The sequence below is a fragment of the Nansenia antarctica genome (assembly GCF_963989245.1).
Source record: "Nansenia antarctica genome assembly, chromosome: 14".
In the NCBI taxonomy this organism is placed as follows: domain Eukaryota; kingdom Metazoa; phylum Chordata; class Actinopteri; order Argentiniformes; family Microstomatidae; genus Nansenia; species Nansenia antarctica.
This window is the reverse complement of record NC_137684.1, coordinates 3,113,235-3,135,243: the sequence shown is the minus strand read 5'-3', so window position 1 is coordinate 3,135,243 and position 22,009 is coordinate 3,113,235.

Below are 22,009 nucleotides of genomic sequence, written 5' to 3'. Positions count from 1 at the left end.
TCACAGGCTTCCCGTTGTCAAGAAGACGTACATATACAATCTCACACTCTGTGTTCGTGATGTCCATGTCCCCGTCTATCAGTACGGCGAGATAGTGTGCGGAATTGATCTTCACAGCAAGGTCTTCTCTCATGGCATCCGCTATCTGCCCGATCATGTCAGCGCATCGTTTGTCATTACTATAGGTTGGATTTAATTCAACGCCATTTTTCTTGTGAAGGGCGAATAGTTTGTGGAATTTAATAAATGGGATCTCTTCTTTTGCCACGTAGTAAGCGATGTTAAACTTTAACTTGAGCTGTCTTTTAATTTCCTCACTGGAGCTAGCCTTCTGGCGTCCAACAGCTTTCTCAAGGGGCTTGTTCTGAGCTGACATGAAAGCTTCCCTGCATTTCACATGTTTGCGAGACAGACCATGTTTTTTCACTGTGTCGCGTTTCAGCTGTGCGTCTCCTGACACAAACACGGTCTTTCCAGCTAACTTCATGTGGGCGACACACCACTTGCAATACATCTTCCCTTCCTTCAGCAACAGCCACGGGAAAGATGTTTGCCACTCGGCACTGTACCTGTAGACCTTTGTCACTTTTGTCAGACCAGACTTCGCGTTGGCAGTGGCACCGCCATTATCACCGCGCAGATAATGACCTTCCCCCTCCCCTGACACACTTTCTGACCGGGCGCTCTCATCCTCGCTTTCCCCGTCTCTGTCTTCTTCGTCCCTCTCGTCTCCAGCTGTAATGTTGACTCCACTACCCCCCTCTACCTCCTCTCTGTCTGGAACGCTGCTAACATTAGCCTTCTTGCTAAAGTATGCCGTAATCGGATTCATTTTAACAGCGGTCTTTTTCTGACAGGATTTTCAAATGTAAATGCGCGCTTGTTGTGCTTGCGGGTCACGTGTCTGTCACGTGTCTGTTTTCAAAGGATTGCATTGGTTTAGATGCGCTGTGATCTTATTAACGAACATAAGATTGACTGCGCATGACAGTAGTTCAGCTTTTTAAATTTGATTATTTTTTTATTTTTTTTCGCACTGGTGCGATTGAATGTATTTCCAAGTCGCACAGAAATATATTCACTCGCAAATGCGACCAAAACAGTCGCACTGTCGAACCCTGGCATGGATGAGTTTTTTCTTATTTGGACATGAAACCTCTCATTCTTGTTATGTTTTTCAGGTGATAGTAGGCTGATTTAGTTATCGAGTTCATGTGGCTGTTGAAGTTTAGAGTCTAGAATTACACTATGATTTCTGACCTGTTTTTTAGTTTAGAGAGAGAATCAAGTTTTGCACTGACTTTCGATCTTTTGTCAGGTGCACCGAATACAATTATCTCTGTTTTGTCCTAATGAAGCGATGTAAACACTGCTATTTGAGACAAACAAAACACGCATATTCCTACACTAGTAGCAATAGCAGTGTTTCCATCTCATGGCTCTATGGTAGATACCATGTTTACATCTCATGGCTCTATGGTAGATCCCATGTTTACATCTCTTGGCTCTATGGTAGATACCATGTTTCCATCTCATGGCTCTATGGTAGATACCATGCTGAAAGTGCAAAAGGAGAAAGGCTATTAAGAGACGTCAAAACGTAAAGTTGAAGTGAAACAGCGATGGGATCTAACGCTGGCAGGCAGTGATTCTCAGGTTTTGATGTGAGTAAAAACATTTAATTGGTTGCTGTTTTCCGAGAGTCTGAGGCTGGACAGCTATAATAGTCCAAAATGCGTGCATTTACATTTACATTTACATTTTTGGCATTTAGCAGACGCCTTATTCCAAAGCGACTTACAATCAATACATTTGAATACTAAGCATGTGAATCAGCAGTCCACTATTCGTTGCAGAAAGAGTACTCTAGCTCGGGCCCGGGGCCACCGATAGAAGGAAAAACCTTCTCCCTATTATCGCCTTCTACTAAAACTTTTTATTTATTTTATTTTTTTATTTTTTATATTACTGGAAAAACTGAGAAACAGTACAAGGGGGGCAATAGACGTTCTTAGGGACACAGTAGAGGGGAAAGCGGGTGTCTTTAGGAGACGTAGTGTTGAGGGTCAGAAGATGTCTCAGGAGGAGCAGTTAAGATGTAACCTGAAGAGATGGGTCTTCAGTCTACGACGGAAGATGGGTAGTGACTCTGCCGTTCTGACAGCCGTGGGGAGCTCATTCCACCAGCGGGGAGCCAGTGTTGTGAAGAGACGTGATCGGGCAGCCCGACTGCTGTGTAGAGGAGGTGGGGCCAGTCGGCCAGCCGAGGTGGAGGAACGGAGTGAGCGGGCAGGGGTTTGGGGGGTTACCATTTCCTTCAGGTAGGCAGGGGCTGTCCCTTTAGCTGCCTGGTATGCAAGCACCAGGGTCTTGAATCTGATGCGAGCTGCTATCGGGAGCCAGTGCAGGGTGCGAAGGAGAGGGGTGACATGCGAGTATTTGGGGAGGTTGAATACCAGCCGGGCAGCAGCATTCTGGATGAGCTGCAGAGGTCTAATGGCTGAAGCGGGGAGCCCAGCCAGGAGTACATTGCAGTAATCCAGGCGGGAGATGACCAGTGCCTGGGTCAAGAGTTGCGCTGCCTCTCTGGTAAGGAATGGTCGTATCCTTCTGATGTTGTAGAGGAGGAATCTGCAGGAGCGAGCCGTTGCTGCAATGTGTTCTCCGCACAGGATAGTCGGTTATCCAGGATCACTCCAAGGTTCTTGGCTGTCAGGGAGGGGGTTACAGTAGAGTTCTCCACTGTGATGGAGAAGTCTTGGAGAGGGCAGGCTTTCCCGGGGATGAAGAGGAGCTCGGTCTTGTTAAGATTGAGCTTGAGATGGTGGTCAGCCATCCAAGTTGAAATGTCAGCGAGACATGCTGAGATACGGGTTGCCACGTGTACATCAGACGGGGGGAAGGACAGGAAGAGTTGAGTGTCGTCTGCGTAGCTGTGGTAGGAGAGCCCATGTGAAGAGATTACCGAGCCAAGAGACTTGGTGTAGAGGGAGAAGAGTAGAGGCCCTAGGACGGAACCCTGGGGAACTCCAGTGGAGAGGGTTCGTGGAGAAGATAGCGATTCTCTCCAGGTCACCTGGTAGGAGCGGCCCGCCAGGTAGGAAGAAAACCAGGAGTGTGCGGTGCCAGAGATGCCCAGGTCTGAGAGGATGGAGAGAAGGATCTGGTGATTGACTGTGTCGAAGGCAGCAGACAGGTCAAGGAGAATGAGAACAGAGGAGAGGGAGGAAGCTTGGGCAGAGTGGAGGGCTTCCGTGACAGCAAGGAGCGCAGTCTCGGTGGAATGCCCAGCCTTGAAGCCGGATTGGTGGGGGTCTAAGTGATCCATCTTCCGGAGATAGTCAGTCAGTTGTTTAGATGCCGCGCGTTCAAGGGTTTTGGAAGGGAAGGAGAGAAGGGATACCGGTCTGTAATTGTGGACAGATGATGGGTCAAGGGTAGGTTTCTTGAGGAGAGGCTTGACTCTGGCTATTTTGAAGGCCGCTGGGACAGATCCAGTGGATAGGGAGGAGTTGATTAGGGTGGTAAGGTAAGGAAGGATGTCGGCGGAAATGGATTGGAGAAGAGGGGAGGGGATGGGGTCAAGAGGGCATGTGGTTGCCCGCTTTGATGTGATAAGTGTGAGAATCTCATCGGGGGAGAGGGGGGAAAAAGATGACAATCCAGAGATCGAGTGTCGAGGGGAGAGTTTGGAAGGGGTGTTAGCATTGTTAGTGGGAACAGTGTTAGCATTGTTAGTGGGAGGAGGGAGCGGTGGGGGGAGAAAGGTGCTGCTGATGTCGTCCACCTTTTTTTCAAAGTAGGTGACAAAGTCATCGGCGGACAGGGAGGAAGGAGGAGGGGGAGGAGGTGGATTAAGGAGTGAAGAGAAAGTGGAGAACAGTTTTCTAGGATTAGAGGCAGAAGAATGTATTTTGGAACGATAGTAGGATGTTTTAGCAGCTGATGCCGAGGAGGCGTAGTTGGCAAGGAGAGAGTGATAGAGGTTAAGGTCATCAGAAAGGCCAGTTTTTCTCCATTTCCTCTCAGCTGCTCTGAGCTCTAGTCTACAAGCATGTAGCGTTTCAGAGAGCCAGGGAGCTCGAGGAGAGGATCGAGCTGGCTTCAAGGTTAGTGGACAGAGGGTGTCGAAGGATGAGGTGAGAGCGGACAGGAGGGTTGAGGATGCCGCATCAGTGGATAGAAGGGAGAAGGATTCGACAGAGGGTAGGGAGGATAGGACAGCAGAAGAGAGGGCGCTGGGGGACAGGGTGCGTAGGTTACGACGAGAGGGTCTTAAGTGGTTAGAGGCTGAGAGGGAAGAGGAAGTTTTGAGGGGAAGGGAGAAGGATATTAAGTGGTGATCAGAAACTGGAAGAGGGGTAACGGTAAGGTTGGAAGTGTGGGAAGATCTGGTGAAGACAAGGTCGAGCTGATTGCCTGCCTTATGAGTTGGAGGAGAGGGGGACAGGGTAAGGCCGAAGGAGAGGAGAAGGTCAAGTACTCCAGATGAGAGAAGCTTCTCAGATTGGAAATTGAAGTCACCTAGTAGTACGAGCGGAGTGCCATCATCAGGGAAAGAGCTGAGAAGGCCATCCATCTCGCCTAGGAAGTCACCGAGTTGGCCTGGGGGGCGATAGATGACAACAATGTGGAGTTTGACCGGGGAGGAGACAAAAGCAGCATGAAATTCAAAGGAGGATGTAGACAAGTGTGCCAGGGGAAGGACAGTGTGTGACCACTTGGGCGAGATGAGGAGTCCTGTGCCTCCCCCTCGACCAGAGGGTCTAGGGGAATGAGAAAAGGAGTAGGCGGCAGAGAGGACTGCCGGTGTAGCTGTGTTTTCTGGTGTGATCCAGGTTTCAGTGAGAGCAAGGAAATTGAGGGCCATAAGAGATGCATAAGCTGAGATAGCGTCAGCTTTCCGGACCGCCGACTGGCAATTCCAGAGACCGCCTGCGGCGATAAAGTCATGGTCAGTAGAAAGAGGTGGGTAGATGAGATTGGAAGGTTTGCCAGGGGGAATGTAGCATCTGGGTGTCCTCCTGAGTGTCAGAAGAACAGGGATAGGGAGAAAGCACATTGTGGCAAAAGTCTGTAGAGGGGAAGAGGGCTAAGGAACCAACAGAACTAGGACTAGCTAAGCGCACTCAGTAGACCGGACTGACTTGAGAAGACAGCAGCAACACTACAAACAACTGGAAGAGAAGGTACTTAGTACCCTGGCTTCCGGCTTCCTCTATGGACTCCCACAGATAGATTCCCTTGTCTTGTTGTCACGAGTCTTAGTGCCAGGAGGCTGTCGCAGAGGCTGTCGCTCTCAGACAGGCCAGATATTAATGGAGACTCAGTAATTGCTAACAACTAGCAGGCTTGTAGCCCCTCCCACTAACGACCACTAATGCGAAAGACTGACAGGTGTTCTCCCTAGTCGCATGTATGAGCCAAATGTCCCCTGGTCTATCCAGATATACAGGACAGAGGCTCCTCCTACTTGCAGATTAGCACCTACTTGGCTCAGGGGGGCTACTGGTTTCACTAGAGTTATTCTGCCAGGCTATGTCTTTTAAAATAGACAGTTACAACACTATCACTTACTAAACAACTTACAACGTTAAACTATTAAACTTCATAAACAACACAGGTATCCACTAATGCAACGCGTGCATCGCTCTAATGCAAGCGTCGGTATTAGCAGCATTTTTATGTTCTGCAATATTGTTATGTTAGCCTCATTTAAGTATTCAGAGGGTTTAAAGAAAGAATGGCACATAGAGAGTTTTTATAAATGGAACCGTGTACTCCATCACCTCATCAACGCAATCTAGACATTATAATGTTCCAGACCTTTGCTTGAGGACATTTTCTCTAACTGGACCTTGTTGAATTTTTGCTGAATACCCCTGCTATAGTTGTTTGGTGACAGGGCTATGTATGTCATCTGCATAGTTGTGGTAGGCAATTTTGTTCTTTTTTATGATGCGTCCCAATGGAAGCATATAGAGATTGAATAGGAGGGGGGATTGACCCTTGGGGAACCCCACATGTCATTTTAATTTGGTCGCACACAAAGTTGCCAATGGAGACATAATAGCTTCTGTCCTGTAGGTAGGATCTAAACCAGTCTAGTAGTACTAAAACTGAGATTTTTCTGGAGTCAGTGTTCACACGAATGTCATTAAGGACCTTCATTTGGGGTTGAGTGGTTTGGGGAGTTGGGGGCTGGGAGTGAGGGTGGGGGGAGAGAAGGGGGGCTGCACCGTCGCTTTAGTGGCTCAACAAGTTGGCTAACGATCTGTCTTGCCCTGGCGACTGAAGGGCGCAGTTCAGCCAGCTGTGATGAGTTTGGAGGGCCCTTTACTGTAGCCTGTGATGAGTTTGGAGGGCCCTTTACTGTAGGCTGTGATGAGTTTGGAGGGCCCTTTACTGTAGGCTGTGATGAGTTTGGAGGGCCCTTTACTGTAGGCTGTGATGAGTTGGGAGGGCCCTTTACTGTAGGCTGTGATGAGTTTGGAGGGCCCTTTACTGTGGGCTGTGATGAGTTTGGAGGGCCCTTTACTGTAGGCTGTGATGAGTTTGGAGGGCCCTTTACTCTAGGCTGTGATGAGTTTGGAGGGCCCTTTACTGTAGGCTGTGATGAGTTTGGAGGGCCCTTTACTGTAGGCTGTGATGAGTTTGGAGGGCCCTTTACTGTAGGCTGTGATGAGTTTGGAGGGCCCTTTACTGTAGGCTGTGATGCGTTTGGAGGGCCCTTTACTGTAGGCTGTGATGAGTTTGGAGGGCCCTTTACTGTAGGCTGTGATGAGTTTGGAGGGCCCTTTACTGTGGGCTGTGATGAGTCGCAGGTCTGTGGGGAGACCTGGGGCCTCATTTATAAAGCGTTGCTTACCTACGCTTGGCGTACCTACGCACCTTTGCAAAGCAAGAACATTTCCGTCACCAACATTCGGATTTATAAAACGGTGCACACGCCAGTGGAATTTGCAAGTTCCACGCCTGCTTCCAATCAACTCTGTTGCACACGTGAACGAGCGTCTTGTCCCACCCTTTTTGACGCCCATAGTTGCCTATAATAATAATAATATTTTTTTATTTCTATAGCACTTTTCCTGCAAACGTTGCATATAAATGGTCAGTCAAACGGCCGACAGAATGCAGAAAAAAAATACTTTTCACCCAATCAGTCAATTTCCGCGCAACAAACGTTCTCGCCAGACCATATATAACATGTTCCAGACTGCATCAACAACGGAATCAGTTTAAACGTGATTCGTCCTACTGTTTACCTTATTATTTATGATAATGTCATAGCATCCAAGTATTGGTATAATATGTAGCCTATAATAATTACAGATCCAATTAAATATGATTCCCGATTAAACTACCGTATTTTCCGCCCTATAAGGCGCACCGGAGTATAAGGCGCACCTTCAATGAATGGCCTATTTTAGAAATTCTTTCATATACAAGGCGCACCGGCTTATAAGGCGCATAGAATAGATACTGCAGTCAAACGTTTGACTGGGGTTGCGTTACGCCCAAGCTCCACCTACTGCGTTGCGTCACCTCTCCATCGGTGTTGTGTCAACTTCCCGTTGTCCAAGCTCCACCTGAGCGTTGTCACCATCAACGTTCTACCTGCTCCACTGTCAAAAATATATATTTTTCCACCTCAAGTATCAGCCGTTCGTCATCCATTTTTGCAACAAGCGTCAAGGACCTGCGGTGATTCACAGCTGACTCGCGTGAATAGCAATTCGCAATAGCTGCAACCACGAGATATAGAGTAGTTAGCTACAAGCATTTTCAATCTGCTATTATCTCTATTAGTGGATTAACCGCTGTGGTGATTTAACAGCTGATAAAAATACATCAAGTAGACTACAAACAGAGCAAAACAACACCAGAAAACAACCAATAGGCTATACAATTATAACCAACAACCAATATGTGACAGCTCCTGGTGAAATGTGCAACGTACTTTTTCAGTTTTTACACATGCTTAAACTACAGATTGTAAGCTTTCAAATGATGTGTCATACATTCAAATCAGAGAAAGATTGAACACGACAGGCGTATTTGAATGTTGGTTCATCTCAAACACTGAATGGGAGAAAAGTGAATCTGACCAAACCACAACAAACGCTGCTAGCGGCTAACAGCTAACAAAACACATCGCTACGAAGGTCTAAACTGTATTTTAATAACATGACAACATACTGGGAGAACATCGACATGCTAAAAACACATAACTACACATAACTAGATGAACACACAGTTCTTGCTTTTGAACACGAGCTAAAACGAAAGTATGTTTACAAATCAACCCTCCCTTACCGGTAGCCTCCGGCAAACGAGAATAATGAATCCAATACACAAATGATAAGTGTTTAGTGATCGTTAAACTGTTGTTTATTATATCGAGTGGGTACTTTAAAACTTCAAGTTGAAAGCACCAAGAATCTCACTTTGTTCCCTCGGAAACTCTGTTTAGTCTTCTTTACTTGGGGTCTTGTGGTGTGGGACTGTGAGTAAGCACAACACCGGTGTTTACTGATTACCGTAATGCTGCAAGCGGTGTGAGTGTCCGAATTGAACAGTTGGGTGAGTACGGCATCCATTCAGAGCACATGATAGAATAACAATAGCATTCGCGGAGATTCCAAAATGGCGGCCGTCGTTTACTGATTACCGTAATGCTGCAAGCGGTGCGGCTTTGCAGTTTACCAGTCGTACTGAAACATTGTATTATTATTAAAAAAAAAATATTGGTCATGTAATTTTTACATTTTGATCCATATATAAGGCGCACCGGGTTATAAGGCGCACTGTCGTTTTTTTTTTTTTTTTGGGACTTTTAAGTGCGCCTTATAGGGCGGAAAATACGGTACAACATTTGAGAGGTTGTTTTGCAAAAACAGATACCTCGCTTTGTAGTTATTATACTAGGGATGTCCCGATCCCACTTTTTCACTACCGATACCGATACCGATACCTGGGCTTCGGGTATCGGCGATACCGATACCGATCCGATATTTGTATACATTTTTTGACCCCTGAATAATAACAAATACCTCCCCAGTATATAGTCCACACCAACAACAGTTAAATTAAAGACTGCCAGCCTTTATTAAAGCAACAAATGCGACGTGTTGTGGATTGGAACTACGGATCATAAGCTTTCAAATGATGTGTCATACATTGAAATCCGAAAAAATATGAAGTTAGAGTCATTTGAATGTTGTTAGACGTCAGGCACATATAGGGTTAACCTCTTTGTAATGAAACCGGAAGCACACAGCGCAGCGCTATGCGCATTTTAAGCGCATATAGGACTCGCGTGAAGCGCTATGCGCATTTTAAGCGCATATAGGACTCGCGTGAAGCATTTCTGCGACACGTGTTTCTGTTCACTGTTTTTATTTCCTCATCGCTTATACACATAATTTTGACTGCGGATGACAGTAGGATCGGATCGGAGCCTCTTTTTTTTCTGGTGCGATCCCCGATCCAGCATTCAGGACCAATATCGGGTCGATATCCGATATCAGTATCGGATCGGGACATCCCTATATTATACTAAATCATTTATCTTTTAGAATAGATTAGATTCAACCTTATTGTCATTGAGAAGTACTAAGACAAGGAAACGCAGATGCATTTCATGATCGTCGCCCCAGACCGAGGGCGATTGATGGTTATTTTGTCTTTCTGTCATTTTCAAATAATTGCACAACAGTTGTCTCCTTCTCAACAAGCTGCTTGCTGATGGTCTTGTAGCCCATTCCAGCCTTGTGCAGGTCTACAATATTGTCCCTGACGTCCTTATACAACTTTTTGGTCTTGCCCATGATGTAGAGGTTAGAATCTGTTTGATTGATTCTGTGACTTGCGTACGTACATGCGTATGTAAATTTTCCCGCAAATTTGGGATTTATAAAAAAGGAACTTGGCGTGAAACTGTGCGCACCTCTAAGCACACTGGGACCCATGCGTACGCATAGAAACTGGAGAAATGAGCAACTGCGACTCCGCTGGCAGAAGGATGAAAGAGGAGAAACGCTTTGAAATGGATACCATTTCCACCGACATAAGAAATATTGCCTCTCACGTATTATGAAGGAGTGCACACAAAGGATACGTGCACACTGCACATATCTTATTCGTCCTTGTCCTGTACGCATCACACTATATACATATATCTTTACTGTACATATCATATTGATATTCATGCAAATATATTTACTTTTTACATAAATATTCATTGCACGTAGCGCGAGGTTGACCACCGTCCGCATTGACTTCACAGTAATGTACGTCTTCATAAGGGTAACGTTCCCGATAAGTCCAATGATTGCAATATCCATACAGTGAAGAACATGAACAGGCCCACTGTAGACAATTGACTATCATCCCCAAGTAGGCCTACACCCCATCCCTATGTATACGGACTACGAAAACTTTAAGCGCACAGATTACTGAACTATCTATTATTACTAGTTGCATCACTAGTGTATCCTGTCTTAGCTCAGTGTTTCCTCTATATGCATTTATTGGTGGCGGGCCGCCACGAATGAATTTCCTCCGCCACGAATTGATTCAGTCCACAAAAAAATAAAAATATATAAAAAATCCACCTCTGAACATTTTTGCTGATTAAAATATATCTGATCCTAGATCAGCGCTATAATGGATGTTGACTATAAGTGCACCTAAATCCACGCCCATCTCTCTCTAACCGCTGATCCAAAATCAGATTAATGACATTAAACATTCAGTTGACGACGTGACACAAGGGCTACTCCTGATTGGTCTAAATGTGAACCGGCATGAGAACCGTGCAGACTCAACCATCCCTGCTGAAAAACTGTCGCAAATTGAAGAACTCGCGCAAGTTGGAAACACTGGGAAACTTTCGCCAAGTTGGACATACTTTTCCTGTTGTGTTTGAGACGGAGCCAAGACTGCTCGTTTGGAAGGACATTGGATCCGTGAGTCAGTGTTTTTCAACCTTTTTTGTGCCACGGCACATTTCTTACCTTGAAAAAATCCCACGACACACCTTGAGAGATTGAGATTGAGATAACGTTTATTGCCACTATGCGTTACACATATAGGAATTTGCTTCGTCACCACAGCAAGTGCGTTTATACTTTTTTCACATATCAAAAAACAGGACAACACAACAACAACACAGGACAGACAACAGTGCATTGGATAGTGCGGTATAAAGTAAAGTGCAGTGCAGAGTTTTTTTTTTTTTTACAGAGTCCAGTTCAGTCCTGGGCAGACTTGGGGGCGGGGGGGGGGGGGGGGGAAGCCAGAGTCATTTAACAGCCTGGCGGCTGAGGGGTAGAAGCTGAGCCTGTGGCGGGCCTTAAGTGCCTTAGGCAGCCGCAACCTTCTTCCAGAGGGAAGCAGGGTGAGGAGGCCGTGGCCGGGGTGGAAGGGGTCAGCCATGATCTTCCTTGCCCTCCTCAGAGCCCTGGTGTCATGCAGGGAGTTGAGGGAGGGCAAGGGACAGCCGATCACCCTCTCTGCTGAACGTCGCACCCGCTGCAACTTGGCCTTGTCCTTGGTCGTTGCAGCAGGGAACCAGGTGATGATGGAGTGGGTGAGGATGGATTCTATGATGGCCGTGTAGAACTGGACCATCATGGACCTCGGCAGCCTGAGTTTCCTCAGCTGCCGGAGGAAGAACATCCTCTTCTGGGCCTTCTTTGTGAGGACCTCGGTGTTCTGCTCCCACTTTAGGTCCCGGGAGATGGTCATGCCTAGAAAGCGGCATGACTCCACGGAGGCCACCGGGGTACCTCCCAGCGTGATGGGAGGGGGCAGGGCTGCTTTCCTTCGGAAGTCCACCACCATCTCCACTGTTTTTAGAGCATTTAGCTCCAGATTGTTTAAGCTGCACCATCTCTGCAGCCCCTCGATCTCACCCCTGTAGGCAGATTCGTCCCCCCCGGAGATGAGGCCCACCAGGGTGGTGTCGTCTGCAAACTTCAGGAGCTTGACCGAGGGGTCAAACTTCAGGAGCTTGACCGCCATCCCAAATGTTACAAAATGATACATAGTAGCCTATCATATACGTAACATTATATAACATATATTACTTGTCGTTATACTCACTCAGTGCGAAGCCTGGCCCTGTATGTTGGCCATGTATGCGAGCCTTGCCACAATTTGTCACTTGCAAGCAGCTTTGCGTCATCACACTTCTCATCAGTTAAAACGGTTTTCAGCTCCTCCCGTAACTCAAACACGCGGGCCGGCACTTTTCCGCAGGACAATCATCGGACCGCCGTATGGAGCAATAACGTCTTATGCTGGGCTCCCGTCTCTTCACATAATGCTGCATATAAGCGGCTTTTCAGAGGTCTTGTTTTTACAAAGTTTACCATACGAACAACAGCATTCAACACGTCAGATATCTCTGCTGGGAAGTCTCGGCAACATAGCTGCTGCTCCATCAGTGCAGACACTTATGCAGCTGTCCCACTGAAGTCCTCCCCTGTTGTTGTTTTTATGCAATGTCTTGCAAAAAAGACATTTTCTGTGATTGTGTCTCCATCCACAAAGCGTGCATTGGCCAAGAGTTGAGCCAAGACTCAAGTTGCAAAGCAAACTGCCCACTGCCACGTATCTTCTCCAAAACAACATTTTCGACAATGCGTCTGGCAATCGTCTTAATGAATGAATGAAACAATGTAGGTTATTTTTTATAATCTTGGGGTATGGGCATACAATCGTTAGGTTTTTCAGTCACGTATTCACACACCCTCCTGTCAATCACTTGGAAGAGGCCGCTTTGCGGACGGCGATACGCTTTTCTCTGACTGTTACCATTCTTAAGCCGATCTTTTTGGGCTCGTCAACTTCTAACATTACACTCTGTAATATCATATTTCTTGGCTGCTGGACAGTTGTTTGATGCCTCTGCTTCATTGACCACCATGGTCTTAAAATTGGCATCGTAACTCCTCCTCTGTTGTTTGACCAACCACTTGAGCCACTTTTTTCGAGCTGGTCCGAGTGTGTCTCTGCGATGTCTCTCCGTGGGTGTGTGTGTGAGTGTGTCTCCATCTCTCCAGGCACCGTCACTGGGGTGTGTGTGAGAGGGAGAAACACGGTGGCTCGCGTGGGGAACAGTCTTTTGGCGCCATACGTTGTTGTGAATTAATATTGATGTGTAAAAGTCTAGGGCGCGAATATAAGACGATGCAACTTTTTCAGACTTTTTTCTGGGGAAAAAACCCGTCTTATATTCGGGTCAATACGGTAAGTGGAATTTGATAATTTCCCACGGCACATCTGATGATCTCTTGTTGAAAAACACTGCCGTGAGTAACGTAAACCTTCAGAGCTGATGGATGGAAACCGGTATCACAAGTTTATATTCTGTATATATATATTTTTTTTTTTTGCCATCCTTTTTTGGATTTTGAGCGCGCGTGCGCGTTCCATGCGCGTGCACGCGTGCACAGCCTCGTGCTATGTGCAATGAATATGAATATAAAAAGTTAATATATTTAGATAGATAGATAGACTTTATTTGTCATTGTTACAGTACAGGTACCAAACAACGAAATTTAGGAAACAACGAAACATTTGCATGAATATCTATATACGAACAAAGGTATATGTAGGTTACATTGTGATGGGTACAGGACAAGGGAGAATAAGAGATGTGCAGTGTGCACGTATATTCTTTGTGTGCACTCACATAATATGTGAGGTAATATTTCGATTTATGTTGGTGGAAATTGTATCCATTTCAAAGCGTTTCTCCTGTTTCATCCTTCTGCCAGCGGAGTCGCAGTTGACATTTCTCGAGTTTCTATGCGTACGCATGGATCACAGTGTGCGTAGCCTAGAGGTGCGCACAGTTTTTATAAATCCCCAAATTGCGGGAAAATTTGCTTACGCACCCTAGTGTGCGTACTCAAGCTTTATAAATGAGGCCCCTGGAGCTATGAACTACTGTGAATAGGGATGTCCCGATCCCATTTTTTCACTATCGATACCGATACCTGGGCTTCAGGTATCTGTGATACCGATATCAATCCGATATTTGTATTTATTGTTTTACTCCTGAATAATAACAAATACTTCCCCAGTATATAGTCCACAACAACAGTTGGCTATTAAAGACTGCCAGCCTTTATTCAAGCAACAAAAACAGTACTCTGCAGTACTCAGTGACCAACTGGTTTAAAGTTAAAACAATTTAAACTGCAGCATTCAGCATTGTAGAACATTTTTTAGTTACTGTCAGATTTCTAGTTTTAGTGCCTTCATGTTTTTATTCTATTTATCTTCTCTTACAAATGGCAAATCAATGATAGCACCCTTTTTAAAAGTGTAGCCCGCTGAGTGAGACCGATATCGCGGCGATATCAATATCGGATCGGGACATCCCTAACTGTGAACAATTCAGTTGACTGTGCTGAGTCTGAAGAATCCTGCATTGTAGGCCTTTCAGTTGTCTCAAGAGCATCGAGAGAAGGGGGAGCAGAGGGTATGAGGTTGAAGAGTATGTTGTTTGTTAAATGGTATTTTCCCGATCTGTTTAAGTGGAGGCCCATTCTTTTGAATAGGTCGCTCTGCCTCCAGAATATGTTCCAGTGGTCAATAGATTTCAGCCCTTTAAGTTTGCATGCTCCCGAAAGCCGAGTGTTAAGGCTTAGCAGCTGAATTCGAAGTTACCTCTGGCAACAGTGGGAAGCGGTCCACAGATGAATGTTTCAATCTTAAGCTTGTCAAGTCTATTGAAATGTTCCATAAAATCATGTCTCATTTTACATGGATCGGTTGATCCCACGTGTAATATGAGCCGCTTTGTGTCTGGATATTTAGTCAGTAGGAAGACAGTGGATTTGCAATTTTTTACCTCTTACATTTCTGATCGCCGAGTCTCCAATCATCTGTGAGGTCTGTTTCATCCGCTGCATGTCACATGGAGAAGCAGAGGAAGGAGGGGATGTTCTTGAGCGGGCCAGGGAGTCACCAGGGGGGGCTGGGGAGTCACGTGATTCCCAGGCTCTTGCGGCCTCTGAAATCTTGGCTTGACGCCGCTCCGCGGGCCTGTCTTGTTCTGTGCGTTTTGCCCGGCGCCTCTGAGTCTTACCTCAGTGTTGTTCATTCATGCAAGCCCAAGGCTCGGGCATATTTGTTGCTAACGAGGACTTCGGTTGGCTGCTTTTCAGTAGTTTAGACGGGGGATAATTCATCTGTCCAGTGCACTGTAAGTCAGTCAGAACCTGCATAGTCTGACAGTCCTGGTCTCTCCCCTTGTGTGGGATTGATCTATCAGGGCTGGTTCCCCAGTCTAACCTAGTGGGCTATAGGACAGCCACATCCGTCTACATTACATTTACATTTTTGACACTTTCATCCAAAGCGACTTACTTTTCTTAAGTAAGTAAATAATAATAATAATAATAATACATTTATTTTATAAGGCGCCTTTCATGGCACTCAAGGTCGCCGTACAACAACACATTTAAAAACAGTTACAAAATTCCAAATACAAAACACATAGAAATATACAGTATAAAACATAGCTAGCAGCAGAGCAGCACGGGAACAGTAATACAATTCCTTGTATTTATACCATGGCTATATAGAAATTATGCTAATTAACCATTGTGTTACTCCCCCAATCCACTTGGTCATACAATTTGACCTTTTGACCCTTGTATTATGTTGGGACAAACTCACACGTATATGACGTACAGGCATGTTTATATTATTTTATTTTATTACACCTTTTCTTTAACAATATATTTGAGAAACCAGAGAGACACCATCATGTTTTGCAGTATAAACTATAGGTATGTATCTATTTAAAATTATATTCTTCTTTTTGACAACTTTGCTCAATGTTTTGCACAGAATGTGTTTGTAACCCTGTATATGTTCATATTCTTACAGATGAGCAGAGCTCCAACCCAGGTTCAGACAGCGAGCCCAGCTCCACCACATCAGGAAACCATAAACAACACAGACACTCAGGAGAGAAAACACACCACTGCTCCCAGTGTGGCAAGAGTTTCAATCAAGCAGGAGACTTAAAGAGACACCAGAGAATACACACAGGAGAGAAACCATACCAGTGCACACAGTGTGGGAAGAGTTTCAATCGTGCAGGAGACTTAAAGACACACCAGAGAATTCACACAGCAGAGAAACCATACCAGTGCACACAGTGTGGGAAGAGTTTCAATCGTGCAGGAGATTTAAAGACACACCAGAGAATTCACACAGGAGAGAAACCTTACCAGTGCTCCCAGTGTGGGAAGAGTTTCAATCGATCAGGATCCCTAATTGTACACCAGAGAATACACTCAGGAGAGAAACCATACCAGTGCACACAGTGTGGCAAAAGTTTCAATCGGGAACAAAACCTAAAGAGCCACCTGAGAATTCACACAGGAGAGAAACCATACCACTGCTCCCAGTGTGGCAAGAGTTTCAGTCGAGCAGTAGAACTAAAGAGACATCAGAGAATTCACACAGGGGAGAAACCTTACCAGTGTTCCCAGTGTGGCAAGAGCTTCAATCAAGCAGGATACCTAAAGAAACACCAGAGAATACACACAGGAGAGAAACCTTACCAGTGCTCTGAGTGTGGGAAGAGTTTCAGTCAGGAACAACACTTAAAGACACACCAGAGAATACACACAGGAGAGAAACCATACCAGTGCTCTCAGTGTGGGAAGAGTTTCGATAGTGCAGGACACCTAAAGACACACCAGAGAATACACACAGGAGAGAAACCATACCAGTGCTCTGAGTGTGGGAAGAGTTTCAGTCAGGAACAACACTTAAAGACACACCAGAGAATACACACAGGAGAGAAACCATACCAGTGCTCCCAGTGTGGGAAGAGTTTCACTCTGGCAGATACCCTAAGGACGCATCAGAGAATACACTCAGGAGAGAAACCATACCAGTGCACACAGTGTGGCAAGAGCTTCAATCAAGCAGGATACCTAAAGATACACCAGAGAATACACACAGGAGAGAAACCATACCAGTGCTCCCAGTGTGGCAAGAGTTTCACTCGGGCAGGACACCTAATTGAACACCAGAGAATACACACAGGAGAGAAACCATACCAGTGCACACAGTGTGGCAAGAGTTTCAATCATGCAGGACACCTAAAGAGACACCAGAGAATACACGCAGGAGAGAAACCATACCGGTGCTCTGAGTGTGGAAAGAGTTTCAGTCAAGCAGGAAGCCTGAAGAAGCATCAGAGAGGAAGAATCTGCAGGAGTGTGTGATATTCACCACACCGGATAAGTGGTTGTTGAAGATCTCTCCATGGTTCTTGCCACCAGAGGGAGGCATCGAGCAGTCCACCCTGCCACAGGTCATTATAACACCACCAGAGGGCAACGATGAGCAGACCCCACCTCCGTCCGAGGAGGATCCAATGCCAGCATTGGGTCTGGAGTCTGGACTTGAACTATGACATCGAGCTGTTCCACATGATTAACCTGGGTTTACCACCAATGACTCTGCAATGATGAATGTTTCTGCCATGATCTGCCAGACTGATTTGCTATGAAATGTAGACCTGCTTGCATAGGAATAGAATCAGGAAGTGAAACGTTGAACACATATACTCTGAGAGAAATCAACATATCCAAGATACCCACTAGAATGGGGTTGATTGTGTTGCAAGATGTATAAGAATTGTGAGATAGGACCAATGTGATGTAGCTGAGACTTGAGATAGGATGTGTGCGCTATCTTGATGTTGATTAAAACAATGTCTTATGTTGAACTAGGGACAGAGCTTGAGGACAAATGAGTTCCCCTTTTACTAAAATAAGCTCACTAGGCGTAAGAGCAAGTAACTTTCCCCTTCTTGACCAGATGGTCTCTGGGAGAGAGACAAAAAAAATGATTTAGAAGGGTGAATTCAAACCTATATCAGGGTGGATTGAAGAATCACCAGAGAGGGTTTAAGGGTTTAAGGGTTAGGGGGTTTAAGGGTTAGGGTTAGGGGGTTTAAGGTAGCCATGACCCTCTGGGAGGGTTTAAGGTAGCCGTGACCCTCTGCGAGGGTTGGTCAAGGCCGGGTTATGGTTTAGAGCAGTGGTTTTCAACCCTCTTCTGATTTGTACTTGATTAGTTGAATCAGGTGTGCTGGTGGTGGAACAGATCAGATACGTATGTGGAACGGCTGGTGGTCCCCGAGGAGAGGGTTGAAAACCACTGGTTTAGAGGCCTCTGATCCTATGAAAGGGTGGGTCAAAGCCTATAAGGTATCCAGTTCTATAATGGGTAGATCAATTGTATGATCGGTTGGATTGACTTTATAATAGGTGAACTGGATATCAGGGATTAACAGGTTACTAGATTAAGGTATTACAAGGACTCAATAATCTTGCATGAACTCTCTCTAGCAGCGGAAAGACTCTGCAACCATTGATGTCATGCGGCATGACCGTAGGCAATCGATTGGAAGCTGAGTTAGAGAGGTTGTCTTGAGTCTTGACCTTTCGCTGCTCCACTACCTGGCCTTGCCCCTAGGTGGCGCTAGTGAGGGTCTTGATGACAGGCTTGCTTAAGGCGAGGGTAAAATGATTACTAGGTTTAAAGGTTAATAAGCTATAGTAAGCAATAGGTTTGTTCAGTCAGAAGGTTCTTGGTAGAAGGTTAAATGGCAGGATTTAGAGACAGGCACAGCATTTATTAGGAATTCCCTATGTAACAAAGGTCCCTTGTACCCTTCTTGTCAACTGTAAAACATTAGATTCAATGCACGTTATTACTTACTTACTTAGGCCCTTAACTCCCAGTGGAGCATAGGACATTGACGACTCTTCTCCATCCAGCACGGCTTTGGGCTATCTTCTCTGTCTCTCCCCAGCTGGTACCATGTCTTTTCAGCTCTGCCTCCGTGTCCCGCCTCCAGCACGTTATAGTTACTACTAAATGGTTAGCCTAGCCTAACAAAATATCAGAGCTGTCATTAACTACAGGGACCTATGTGCCTATGATTCCTAAGTGCTATTATTGAGGCTTATTTGTGGGATATGACAATAGGAGGAAGCAAGTAAGACAGTGAACAGCAGGGTGAATCTCTCCGCCTTCAGCCTCAGTATCTTAGTTTACCTTTAGGGTAATACAGACTACAGATCGACTCTGTTAGAAGGAAGGCCAGTCCGGGGCAGATGTCATTTATTTTATTTTATTTTACCTTTATTTTACCAGGCGAGACAATTAAGAACAAAATTCTTATTTACAATGCCGGCCTGCAATAAGGGGAAAGGGGAGGGGGGCTGAAAGATAAAACATGTTAATTGAACATTTTTGGAAATAATCAACACGCATGAGTGAGGGGGTACTTCTGGCATGGCAAAACAGCTCAAGGGGTACACAAGACAAAAAAGGTTGGGAACCACTGCCATAGACGACAATTAGCCTGTGACTACCAGGACCTGGGGGGTATTACATCAACGTCGCTAAAGGAAAATCTAGGCGTATTTTGATAGGTCTCGCGAGATTTATAGACAAATCCACGCTCATTTAGCTAAATCTTGCGATATTTTGCTAAAATAAGCCTGGATTTTCCTTTAATGACGTTAATGGAATACCCCCCAGGACTTGTAAACTCAAAAAAGAAAGAGACTGTTGTGACTATGTGTGTGAAACGCATCACGGCTTTATGTTGGGACTGCAACACATAGCATGTGTGTGGCTAGTTAGCGAGCTACCTCGGCTGGCTAATGTGGTTTAGCCAGCTCAGCTTGTGGTGAGATAACCTTCATTCCATACTTCATTCATATGCGAATCTACAACAATAACAAGCGCAAAATAAAAAATAAAGGCCTAACTAATTGGGAACATGAAAGGGGCTGATGTGCGTCTGGGTGGGTGGTGACATCGCGATGCTAGCGGCACATCAGTGGACAAGCTAGCTTAGCTAGCTGCTAGCGGAGTGCTGCACTACGATGTCCTTCGTGGAGTATGTGGACATAATTCACCACGCTCATCATAAACGAGTGGCGGGCCGTTCCCCCTTACTTGAACTGCGGCTCATTCGCTTCTCCCATCCGGACGGTAGCTTCTCGTCGTCTGCCATTTTTCACTGCTTTCAACAACACTGCAAGTCACTCTTCTCTTCTCTTCCTCTCGTAGATTGGCGCTGAGAATGAGAAACTTCTCCAGCTGTTGTTGTACCAAAGATGTCCGGCAGATGTCAGCAAATAGCTATCTATGTATCTGTAGAATATTTCTACGTGTCTGCGCGCATGATTTGTAGACATGCATTTTTGGACATTTTGCATTTCTCAAAGTTTATCGTAGCTTGTCCAAAAAAAAGAACTATATTCAGTTAATTGATTATTGCATGGATAATGTTACCAGAGAGGATGATGTATGTAGGCGTTATTTCGCGACGTTTCACTACAATTATTCACGACTCTGTCGTTAACGACTCGATTCTGGTAGGGTGAAGTTTGGCCTGGCAAACTTCAGGTACATCAGAAGCTCACTGACCATGAGTGCTGCCAGACTATATATGGACGCATCAATTATGTCGCACCTCACATATTGTTTGAAAAGCTGGGGCCATGCATACAGCACTTCCCTAAAGCCATTAGCCACCCTATACAAGCGGACCCTTAAGGTCATGGACCAGAAGCCCAACAGCACACACTACTGTACCATCCTAGACAAATATAAATACCTTAGCTGGGAAGACACCATCAAATATAAAAACATCTGTCTCATCCATAAAATTCTGCATAACAAAGCTCCTCCCCCGCTTAACTCTTTCATAAACCAGCGTGACCACAGCTTACGGCCCACCAGAAGCACCTCTCGTGGCGACCTTATAGTTCCATTCAGGAAAAGCACCTTCAGTAAGCAATCCTTCTCAGTGATAGCAATAGAAAACTGGAACTCACTACCCAACCAACTCAAAGACATACATACTTACTCCACCTTCACAACACACATGAAAGCCTGGCTGACACAGAACTATACTTGTCCTCATTAATCCCTCTCTGTGCTGCCTCCCCATAATGCCTTTTTTTTGTATGTTTGTTTTGTTTAATGTATTGCTGTTTGTAAGTGCTTAATGTTGTGTGGCCTGTAATTGTCCTGTGGCTTCTATGTGCTTGAAATGTCGCTGCCCCCATAAGTGTGTATGTGGTGTTTGTTGTAGCCCCTTCAATCACCTCAGCTTGCTTACGTGTTTTTTTTGTCAAGTGTGATGTTGGGGTACCTTGTCTCAGCCACGTGTTCTTAGAATATTTAAATGTTTTATTTTAACTAATGACGTTACTTTTCAGGATGCCATGTTGCAACTGGCCGGGGACTTCAGCTGAAAATTAGCCGACTCGGCTAACGCTGCCTTTTTTACTGTATTTTATATGGTTCATGTATTTGGATTGTCCTCGATATAATAAACTAATAAACTAAACTAAACTAAACTAGACTCTCATGGTGGCTTTACGGCGTAGATTTTTTAGTACAATGCCCGCCCTTTATAGTCACCAGAGCCAATCAGCGCCCGGTAGTTTTCTGTCAATCATCGGTTTAAGACGTTTGATTGGACCTCGCTGGCTGAACATGAACTGCAACACTTTACGGTGACCGAGGCTACAGCGATTGTCGTTTGAATACATTTTTGGGACAACTACTAGTCAGTTTAAGGTAATAAATACGTTTATTCTGGTCTGATACCGTTAATTTAATGCACAACACTAAATATTATAACGAACATTGATGTTTATGGTGTTATAACTCCTTTGTCTTTGTCACATCTTTTGTCTTGATGAAGATGTATCTAGCTGTATTAGCTTCCACATCGTGCACAACCGAAGTAAACACGTTTGTTTGTTTTGGTTCCATTTGTGCAAAGCAACGCTAGTTTGTAACAACTCCATGTTCCCTTATATCCGTAGGATGGTAGCTAGTTAGTTTGGAATGGTCCTCACACATTGGATATTCAACGTTGAACTTTGAACATTGACAGGTGCGTGTTTTCCCCCCTTTCTCCAGGACT